The sequence below is a fragment of the Zingiber officinale genome, chromosome 2A, assembly GCF_018446385.1.
Source record: "Zingiber officinale cultivar Zhangliang chromosome 2A, Zo_v1.1, whole genome shotgun sequence".
NCBI classification, from domain to species: domain Eukaryota; kingdom Viridiplantae; phylum Streptophyta; class Magnoliopsida; order Zingiberales; family Zingiberaceae; genus Zingiber; species Zingiber officinale.
In genome coordinates, this window is record NC_055988.1 from 36,472,439 (window position 1) to 36,483,712 (window position 11,274).

General features: G+C 36.8%; 1 pseudogene; it reads right to left on the reverse strand.

The window, feature by feature from the left end:
* Window positions 1-9,597: 9,597 nt before the first annotated feature.
* LOC122044503 lies at window positions 9,598-9,764 on the reverse strand (annotated as a pseudogene).
* Between the last annotated feature and the right edge of the window lie 1,510 nt (window positions 9,765-11,274).

Here is an 11,274-nt window from a genome sequence, read left to right on the forward strand (position 1 = left end):
AATACCTTATGAGATCATGGTTCTCCATCTGGTGGCTGATTGTGTGGAGCCCGTTGAGGATGTCATTGATCCTCATGTGCAACTGACTTGTAGTCTCTTCTTTGTGCATTTTGATGTTAAATAATTTATTTAAAAATAAATCCCTTTTAGTTACCTTCATGTCGTTGGTTCCTTAATTCATGTATTTTTATGAGTTTGTCTCACAGTTCCTTTGCATTCTCGTGTAGTCCAACGTGGTTCAGCTCCTCCTTTATCAGACCATATTGAATTGTGTTTAGAGCCTTGAAGTCGATTTGGACCTTTTTCTTCATCTCTAGATTCTAATTTTTTGTATCAATTGGATTTTTGGTGTTATGGTCGACTGATGCCTTGTATCTTTTGGTGGCACTGAACCACTAGATGAAGTTGGTCTTCAAGTATACTTACATTCACCTCTTTCAGTAGGGGAAGTCATTTCCTTTGAATAGTAGGGGACGAATTGTTGGAGCAATCCCAATGGTCCACGGGACCATGTATTTTGGTGTTTGGGCAAAGGGTTTAAGTTAAGTTCACCCTTGTATTTGATATGTGTACTTGAGTTATGCAAGACTGCAGGATACACATGTGACTCAGGTCGATGACTTTGGGTCCGGTGAATGATGGAGCATCCGAGGGACCGTGGACAAGGCAGTGAGGACAAGGGCCTAGGGAAGCGACTTTGAGGCATACGCAAAGGATGACATTGGGGACGAGCCGTGGGCTTGTATGCATCCGAGGGACGAGAGCCAAAGGAAGTAAGCTTGAAGACAAGAGGTCAAGGCTGCAAAGAAGCGTCAAGTGAGTTGAAGGATGAGGGTCCGAGTGCTGAGAGAATATACTCGGGTACCAGTCGACTGCTGGTTTCACCAGTCGACTGGTGCAGTCGACTGGCAGCGAACAGAATGTCTTTGTTCGCTCGATCAGTGTGGAGCAGTCGACTGCTAGTTTTAGCAGTCGACTGGTATCGAGCCGTTGGGATGTAACGATCGAATTTCTACAGGGGACAGTCGACTGCATGTTTTAGCAGTCGACTGGTAGGCGGGGTTTTCAACCCGCGGCCTATATAACCAAGACTTGAAAGCTTGGTTATCCCTGACGAAATTGGACTTGGTTAAAGTCTAATTAGTAGGCTTTTGTGCTCAAGAGATCTTTGTGTGCCAAGAGGTTTGGGTTGGAGTTGTGGTGAGGTTTCTTCACCCATAAGGAGGTTGAGCTAGCCGGAGTTTGTCGGGGACTAATCCACCGACGGATTAAGGGATTGTCCACCTTACGGGCACGCCGTGGAGTAGGAGCAATTTATCTCTGAACCACGTAAATGAACGTGTTAGCGGTTTGCATCTCTTCCTTTGTATTCAGCTTCCATATTTGTATTCGTGGTTGTATTCTTTGTTTTCCGCTGTGCACTAACGAATACGTAGGAAGCGATCGATTTTAGGGTGCCATCTATCCAACCCCCCTTCAAGCCGGCCACCTATCATCCAACATGAATTGTGTTGGATCTTTCAGTTTGAGCCATGAATTTATTGAAAGGGAAAACTTAAAATGAATACCAAGACCCGGTCTTAGGGTAAGTAGTGTGGAAAAATAAAGTTATTGTAGTTGAAACTAAGTGACAAAAAAACTTGAAAATCGAAAGCGTAATGGTTCCCCTGCTCGATCGGTGGTTGCACTAATTCAGGGTTAACTTATCTCTGATACCACTTATTGGATCATGAGCATGTGGGAGGGAGGGGTGAATCACGTGTTATTTTGAAAATAGAGTAATTTTAAAAACTTAAAATAAAACTGTAGCAGAAATATTAAAAGAATACACAAGAAAAACTTAGTCAATTTTACTTGGTTAGGAGCCTTCGGCGACTCCTACTCTAAGACCCAAGTCTCACGAACCTATCCATGGGTAATCTACTAAATGCTTCTTCCAGATATGTAGGAAGAGGTAATCAAATACAAAAGATAGGGACAGTGTAACATCCTACACTTCCCTTTTAAAATAGTAGTATAAAGAATGCAATACTAATAAAATGTTACCAACAAGTTAGAGCTCTCAATGTGTTGTTGTCAGTATGTCGGAGATGGTCGGATGACTCAAAAGAGTAGCTTGGTGGCAAAACGACTTCTTTGAAGCAGCAGCAATAAGCTGGAGCGACCAGAACTTCAAAGAGATGTGTAGTAGATTGTAGAAGTGATGTATATGAAGCTTTGGTCAAACATCTCCTTTATAGAGTGTGGAAGCCACCTTCAGGGAAAAACTTTATCCTGAAAAATGCTACTCCTTATCATCGACAAAGTTTCTAATTTCATCCGATGGAAGGCACATTCCAAGCCTTCGAAGGCACCTTAAGCACTGTTTATGGAAGGTGCCTTTAAAACTCCCGAAGGTGCCTTAGGTACTACTCACCCGAGGTACTTTATGCTCTGTTTGCCCTATAAAATATGTTTGTCCAATACTAAAATATTTAACCTGTAAAACAAAGTTAGCTCAAATAATAATAAGAAGTAAAAATTAGTTTCTTTCTTTTCAGGACTAGGAACTAGTCAAGGTCAGTTTAGGGATCCAAAATAGACATAGATTGGACTGATGCCATTGTCCATTCAATCGGGATGTGTCCTCACTAAGTCGCTCTCCTCCAGTGACTTACCTTTGCTTACCGACTTATAATCTATCGACTAGCCTCTGGACTCACCAGTTCTTCATGCCAGTTGTTAGGTCCACATACCCAATTGGACTTCGACTAGTTGTCAAGCCCCGCGGACCCAGCTGGACTTCTCGCTAGATATCAGGTTGACCCTTATTGGTGCAGGGAGCACTAGACGATTAAACATGTATTTTGATAATAGCAAAGGGTTTAAACTTAAGTTGTCTTATTATCTAACAAGTTTGGTTGAGGTTGCAGGAAAGTTCTAAGTTGTCTTATATAAAAGTCCTAGTAGATTCTAGACAAGTGGAAAGTCCTAACTACTATTAGGCAATGAAGTCCTGGTCTGAGGGACTGGGTGAAGTCTTGGTGGGTCGAGGACGTTAGGTGAAATCCTAGAATCGAGGACTCTAGGTGAAAATTCTAGGGGTCACCGAATACCAGGTGGAAGACTGGACGGGTCGAGGATCGGACGTTCAACATGAAGTCCAGACAGATTAGACACTGAGCAAAAGTCCATACGGTCTGAAGGATCGATCTAACAAAAGGTAAACTCTGCTAAGAGGAGTAGGTGAGGATGCGTTCCCTGAAAAGGGAACAGTAGGTGTAGGTCCGACCTAAAATTTTAGCAAAACTCAAAATCAGGACCTGACAGTCCGGAGGCTGTCAAATATACTTTTTATATATTGCTTGCCTTTGTGCTAACTTTGTTTTACAGGGTATGTTTGGTATTTTAGTTTAACGTATCTTGCAGGGAGTGAAAGTAAAAGATAAGCTCGAATGAACAATGTTTAAGGCGCGTCTGGGGCTATTGGAGGCTCCTCGGGTGGCTTGGCCAAAGGCTCGCGCGGAGAGGTGGAGGCACCTTCCATGCGCCTGAAGGCACCTTGGATGTTGAATGGAAGGTGCCTTCCATGAGATTGAAGGCGCCTTCAAAAGGATAACTTTCTCAGATTGTGGAAGTTATCATCTTCAACACTGCAGGGATAAGCTGCACCACTGGAGACGCCTTCAATGGGGTTGAAGGTGTCTTCAACAATTCATAAAAGGATACCATGAACAGATGCTTCCATACAACTTAAATTTGAGATCCTTCTCCTACGCGCTACTCCTAAGATGATCCGGTGAAGCCGTAACACTGCTTCAATGACCAAAAGTTCTACTTTCAAAATTTTAAGTTGCCTGTATAATTTCAATTATTATAATTAAATATTGCACTTGTAATTCTCTAGATTGATAGTGAATTGTTCAGAGTAAACACTAAACGAGTGTGAACCTTGGAGTAGGAATTGTCACAAACTTCGAGCCAAGTAAAAACAAACTGTGTTAGTAATTGTTTTTACTTAACTTATATTTCGCTATGTTTTACTTGATTATTTTTAAATGAACACAAAATCCACGAGCCCTATTCACCCCCCATAGCGCATCTCGATCCTACACTGCGAATCCAGCCAGACTTCTCGCTAGATATCAAGTCAACCCTTGTACCTATTTGGGCTTCACACCAACTATCGGGTCCTCAAACCTAGTTGGGTTTCATCTTGGTGTCAAGTCCCCTAGACCTTTCAATCTTCGCACACTCGGTAAATGCATTATATCACAATAAAATCTAACTTAATTCATTTGTCATTTATCAAAACCTGAGTTAGACCGTTAGTGCAAATTGCACCAATACGCTGACACAAAGGGTGCCGAAATTATGACCTGCACAACATAACTCTGTTATATATCCGGTCGATCAAAAGATTGCCCGGACATATCAAAGTTGGGTGTTTGTTCTCAATATATGACCGAATGTCATTGGAGTCGGGTGGGCTTAATAAATCTATCTCTCCATTTATTACCAAGGCATACAAATTAAACCCGAACGACCCCTAAGTCGGTTGAGCATATGTGATTCAGTTCCCCACTTTTGCAATATTACTTTCAACTTACAGATTCAGTCCTATAGTATAGTATAGTATAACCTTCAATACAAATCAAACCATCACAAGGTCGGTTGTAGTTAAGAGTCCGAGTGCCTTATTATCCAATAGTTCGTCTCCCATCATACGACGGGTCGGCCCTATAGCTTACCGAACATGTGAGACTTGGCCCCCTCATTACTTATCGGATCATCAGCATGACCCTATGAGCATATTGTCGACTGGACTTATATGATTTCAACTATGAGCATAAAATAATTCTCATTGCAAATTCAGTTGAACATGGAAGCGATCGAGATTTCCCGTCCATCCAAGAATCCGTCTAGGTTATATTCCAAGAGGTAACATTATTAGGGAATCACAATAGACTGTCAAAATGATAGCTATTTATCAGATAATATTCTTCGATTATAACATATGCATTCAATGGAACCTTCTTATGAAAGTGACTATACAGCTTCTATCATTATTGCGAAAGTTACATGAGACTATTCATATATATGTGATAGAAGATTCCTCGGAGGATAACTGTACAAATTTTAGACTGTACACCTTTCATTATCAGGCATCTTCTGATATCAAATATTCCTTATCACCTTACTATTATAAAGTTATGTGAAATGATATAAAAAGGGAGGCTCTCTCTGTTGAAGGGGTATATTTTTACAGAGTTTTGTACAACATTACTCTTTACTATGCTCATTCAATTTTACTATAGTTCTTCTCCACTTTTCGCTCGGTCATCTACTAACTTGACTATCGGAGAGCCTATCTCAGGGATCCCTTCCCTGGTTTTTGTCCTAACGTTTTGTTGACTCTTTCGAGTGTGCACAAAAAGGAACCAAAAGAAGTGTCAAATGTTATCGTCTCTCCTTAGCAAAGTCTTTTTCAAGTCAATGTCAGAGTCACCTATCCTTCGCTCCATCACTATAGCTTTTAAATATAATCATAAGGATTGCCCAAAAAGTTTCCTTATAGAAAGATCACAAATTTAATGGGCATTTAATAGTGGCTATCAAATGTTGGAATCAAACAACAATTATTTCTGTCTAAATTATATGAAAATTCAAGGTCATAACATCATGTAGTACCAGGGATCATTAAAGAAATGATAACTGTGATGGTGTACCTGCAAAATATTAAGAACTATCCTTATAATGACGTCTTGATCTATCAAGAATCTACATTGTGGCTAGATGATTTCAAAACAAAATATAATACTCAAACAAGCTCTTTACCCTTCACCTATAACTCTCTGAAAGTTGTGTGAGTGCAAACTAGCTCCAAAATTAGACAAAAAGATTAAATTGTGAAAGAAATTAATCACTTCTAATATTGCCAACAAAGGGCGAATGAAAACAAGGGGCGTTGTTTAAAATTCAATAACGCGAGGTGGCTGATCATTCTTGGTGAGGTGACTGCACGCGAAGCAGACGATCTTTGCTTGGTGAGGTTGTGATCCCTCCTAAGCAGCGGCTCGCGAGCCGGCTGCAAGCGAAGCGACCGCTTGTTGTCGGGCAAGGCAGCGACCGCCTCGCATGCAATCACCCTCATTGCCTCACCAATCCACACTCATCACTCCCTCGTTAGGCAAGCAGAGATTTCACTACGGAGAGGGAAGGATCGGCAGAGGATACGAGATAGTCGGAGAAGTTACAAAAATTTAGGTTAAAAAATTTAAATAATTTTGATTGATTTATTTATTAATATATATATATATATATATAATGATATTTATAAAATGTGTCATTCCAAGAGGTCTAATTGGATATTTTATTTTTAAAATTGATCAATTTTAATAAGTGTGGTTATAATTTTTTTATAAGGATGATTTTTAATAAGTATTATAAAGAAAATGTTTATTATTTAGTGTGGGTTGTCCATCAGGATTTGTCTATATTTTTTTTAATTTATTTTGATGATCGATAAAAAATATCTATAGGACTAGACTGATTACTTATAAAATTAATCAGATTTATAATCAGAGATTGTAAGAGCGAGATATATACTTGAATTATTAAAAAAAATTAATGCATTGTATTTTGTACCTCTATGAATATATATGCTCATGTTCATGTTCATGTTACAGTAAAAGGAATAGAGCTTTCAAAATTTCTAGAGAACACACGAAGCAATAATTGATTACAAGCTACTACACACATACCTATATGTCATCCATATATGGTCCTTGAGTTTGACTTTTCTAAAATCTCTTATGTAAAAGGATGAAAGCTACTCCTGATCAATTCATTCATTCTGCACCTTAGCAAAAGCTTTTAGATCGAGCTTAAATGTAAGCTCTTAATTAATAACACGCTACTGCAAGCAAATCATTTACTTTGAGAAAGAATTAATTTTATTCATATTGGTGGATTATGGGCGACGTGAAAAATGGCAGCCGGTGAAAAAGAAGAAGAAAAAAAAATGGTAATTGCTGTCAGTGCATAGTCTTCATCGACACATCCACTCATCAAATCGAAAGGCATAACATGAGAAGAAATTACAGTGAGCCTCGGACAGTATGCTGCATGTACAATGAGACTGAATGGCTCCAAATGGAAGCTCGCTTTACGTGTGGACACCACGACAAAACCCAAAACAGCATGGATGAATAAATTCCCAGTACCTTGTCATATTCACCTGCCAAAGAATCATTAGGGTTTACAAGATAAAGTGAAGACATCATTTCAAAAAAAAAAAAAATCGCTATCTTAACGCCCTTTAGTATCGTCCCGTGAATATAAAGAGAGATAAATATAAGTATACAAGTGTAAATGTATAATGGAATAATCACAGATTGTCAGTTTCTATGAATTAATTCTGATCATTACAATAGAGAAATCATGTGCCCAGCATCTATGCTATACCCTGAGTGTGCATGCATGCTTTTCAATTCCACCGGGCCACCTGCTCATAAAATTATCAGGAAACAAAAGCTAGCTGATATCATATAGAGCTTGTGCAAACGACAGAGAAAGATTGTGTAGATTGCTAGATAGATAGATAGATAGATTTTGTTCTCTCCTGGTAACTTCCCACAGCTTTATTGAACTGCAAAGCTTCAAATATCTGATGAACAGGTGCAGTTCAAGAAAGCTGTGGAAGGCTACAAGGAGGATCATTTAGCAGACTCGAAGAGGAAGCTAAGGGGGGAGGGGAGGAGGAGGAAAAATGAAGAGTTGATGAAGATGTTGCAGCAGTTATTGAGAATAGATGGGCCATTTATAGAGGAGAGATTGGTGGAGAGCTAGTTTCGCGGAGCTGGTGCAAATTTAGGGCACAATCCCAAGAAGAATATATGCATGGACGCAACTTAATTATTATTATTTTTTTGTATATATATATATATAACTTTTCTTGAAAATAAAAGAAAATTATGCAACTGTGTATTCTCCAAAAAAAAAAAATACAATATTTTTATTGAATTAAATTTTTAATTAACCTGATCAGAAATTAATAGCCTAGAAATTTTTAATGGAACATTTACATAAGTTCAGATTTTCTCTCTCTATACTTTATGTTTTTTTTTCATAGAAAAATAAATTGAATTTGGTATTTTTTTCATCAAAATTAAATTTTGTAAGCGATCAATTAATGACAATATATTATTGACATTAATAGCAATAAAATAAGAATCAACCTCAATCTGCTGAATTAAAATTTAATTATGGCCTTGATTGACATAGATCGACATTTATCAGGATCAATATTGCTATTTTATTAATTATTAACATGAGAGAAATTATATTTCTGTTTAGTAAAAATGCATTCCTCATTTTTGTTTTGTTTTTATCTGTCTATATGCATGTGTTGACCTACTCATTAACGACAGTTTCTATCTAACACTTAGTCAATCCATCATTCTTATCGCTATTAATTTAATTTTCTGTGTTAAAAATTCTCAGACTCACACAGCAATCGGTAAATATATTTGGTTAAAATCTGGTTGGTAACTTTAACAATGAGCACGAAAACACTCGTTAAGGAATCTTTTAAAATGATCTAGTGGTTAATATATGAGGTATTGTCATTATGAGATCTGAAGTTCGAATCTTGATAAAATCGAGATAAATATTTTTTTTATGTATTAGTCACTAATTTAAAGATCAATAATGATCCATAATTTATCTCTTTTATATTGATTATAAGATGGATTGATGAAAATAATAAGAACAAACTTTTACCATTAGAAAATACTCATTAAGAAATTAAATCATATATATGCATGCGTAATGTGACAACATCTGGTGTGATAAAATGTGTGCACGACGTAAGTCAGAGGGTGTCAGCGATTAAGATGGCGCACGGGTACCATTGATTAATCCACCATGGGGAAACTAACACTACGTACCGCACGCATTAAATTCTGAGCATAGATCAGAAGGAGCAGCGGCGATCGATTTGTTAAAGAAAACATGGTGCATGGGGGTCTGCCATTAGCAGCCGGATCAAACGGTGGCTGTGGGGGTGGAATGGGACATCATATGTGGTTGTGGTGCTGGTGGTGTATTTATTACAGGAGACACATGGTCGCCATGAATCTTTTGGTCAATCAATGAACAAGCATGTGCATGGTGGACACTCCCTCAGCCCGTTGCCAATGGCAACGAGATGAAACCGATGTCCGATTTAGTGGTGTCCATGCGAGTGATTGGTCTTACGAGACGGACATGCAACTCGAGAATTATCAGAAATATATATTTAACTTTTAGTGTCGGTGGTTAGTAAAAGTGTTGCATGTGAAATAATTAGCCATATATAGGTAGAGGATAATACTAAATGGTATGATTTTTTTTTATAAAAAAATTAGAATATTATTAAAGATGTTTAAATAATATTCATATTTAATTTCATAAATAATACTTAATTAATTTTTAATTAATTTTTATAAGTAATACTTAATTAATTTTTATTAGTAATACTTAATTAATTTGAGCTAAATTCATAGATTCTGGCTAGTCAGATTTATCGATAAGTAGCCGGTACGATAAAAATATATATATATATATATATATATAAATTAGTACTCAAGCCTATAAATTAGATTTGATAAGGGTGAGCCGTTCTAGTAGCAAGCTAATGTAACCGACTCTCCCTCATAAAAAATTAATTTAATTTTTTATATTAGATATTAAACTGATAAGAACATATACTACACTTGATCTTAACAAAAAGACCGAGAAATATATGCTTTCAAACATCGTCGGCCAATGTATTTATAAAAGTTTCTCTACTCGCGATGTTGTTAATCCTAAGATATGGGACTAAAGAGAACCATGAAAATACATATTTTTATATAAAAAATAATTAGAAAAAATTACTAATAAATCTTAAAATTATTTTTGCTGTGAAAAGAAAAAAAATGACATTAACGTAATTTTATTTTGGGCTTCACCAAAATTAGTTATTAAATGGTTCATATTCTTAATTAAATAGTAAGACGCGATTATGAGCGAAATCCAACATGGTTTATCTAACGCAGTCAAAATCTAATTTTTTAATCTCTCTCATCTGCATGTAATAACTTTTCTCTATTCCTCTTAAATTAAAATAAACAATTTTTTCTCTTTCTTCTTAACTTAAAATAAAATTCTCATTTCTCTCTCCTATGATTACATGTAACAATCACTATAGTGTTGATTTTTAAAGATAGTGTAGTTGATATAACGTTGTAGCAGCTACCAGCTATTGCACTGTTGTAGTAGCTACTATATCATTATAACCGCTGTTGCACCGTTGTAGCAACTATTGCATAGTTGTAGCAGTTACTTCATAGTTGTAGCAGTTACTTCACAGTTGTAGCAGCTACTATATAGTTGTAGCAGCTATTGCACCGTTGTAGTAGCTACTGCATTGTTATAGTAGCTACAACATAGTTGTAGCATCTACTGCACAGTTGTAATAGCTATTATACCATTGTAGTAGCTAATGCACCTGCACAGTTATAGCAGCCACTGTACCATTGTAGCAACCATTATATCGTTATAGCAGTCACTGCATAGTTGTAGCAGCCACTGCATAGTTGTAGCAGTTACTGTATAATTGTAGCAGCTATTGTACAGTTGTAATAACTACTGTACCGTTATAGCAACGTCTGCACCGTTTTAGCAGCTACTAATAATAGCTGCTATAATGTTGTAGCAGCTACTATGTAATAACTGCTATAACGTTGTAGCATCAGTATTATAGTGATCGTTACATGTAATAATAGGAGAGATATGACATAATCTTATTTAATTTAAGAGGAAAGAGAGAAAAGTTGTTACATACAGATAAGAGACAGATTTAAAAAAAAAATTGAATTTTGGCCGCATTAGATCGACCACGTCAAATGTCACTCATGGTCGCGTAGGAAGCATTGAACAACCTTGTGTGCGTGCATGTGGGTCATGTGGTTTATAAAAAATATATAAATAAAAAATGTTAATATTGGTCAAAAGTGTAATATGACGATTTTATATTATTTGGTCACATTAATACCATTTTAGACTGAAGGGGAGCCTTGACGCAATAATAAAGTTGTTACTTTATGATCAAAAGGTTACGGGTTCGAATCCTAGAAATAATCTCTTGTCAAAAGTAAGATAAGACTACATATAATGGATTATTCTCTGGGACCTCGCATAGCGGAATTTTCATGCACCGGACTGTCTTTTTTATTAATACCATTTTAGACATAACATGTGATATTAATT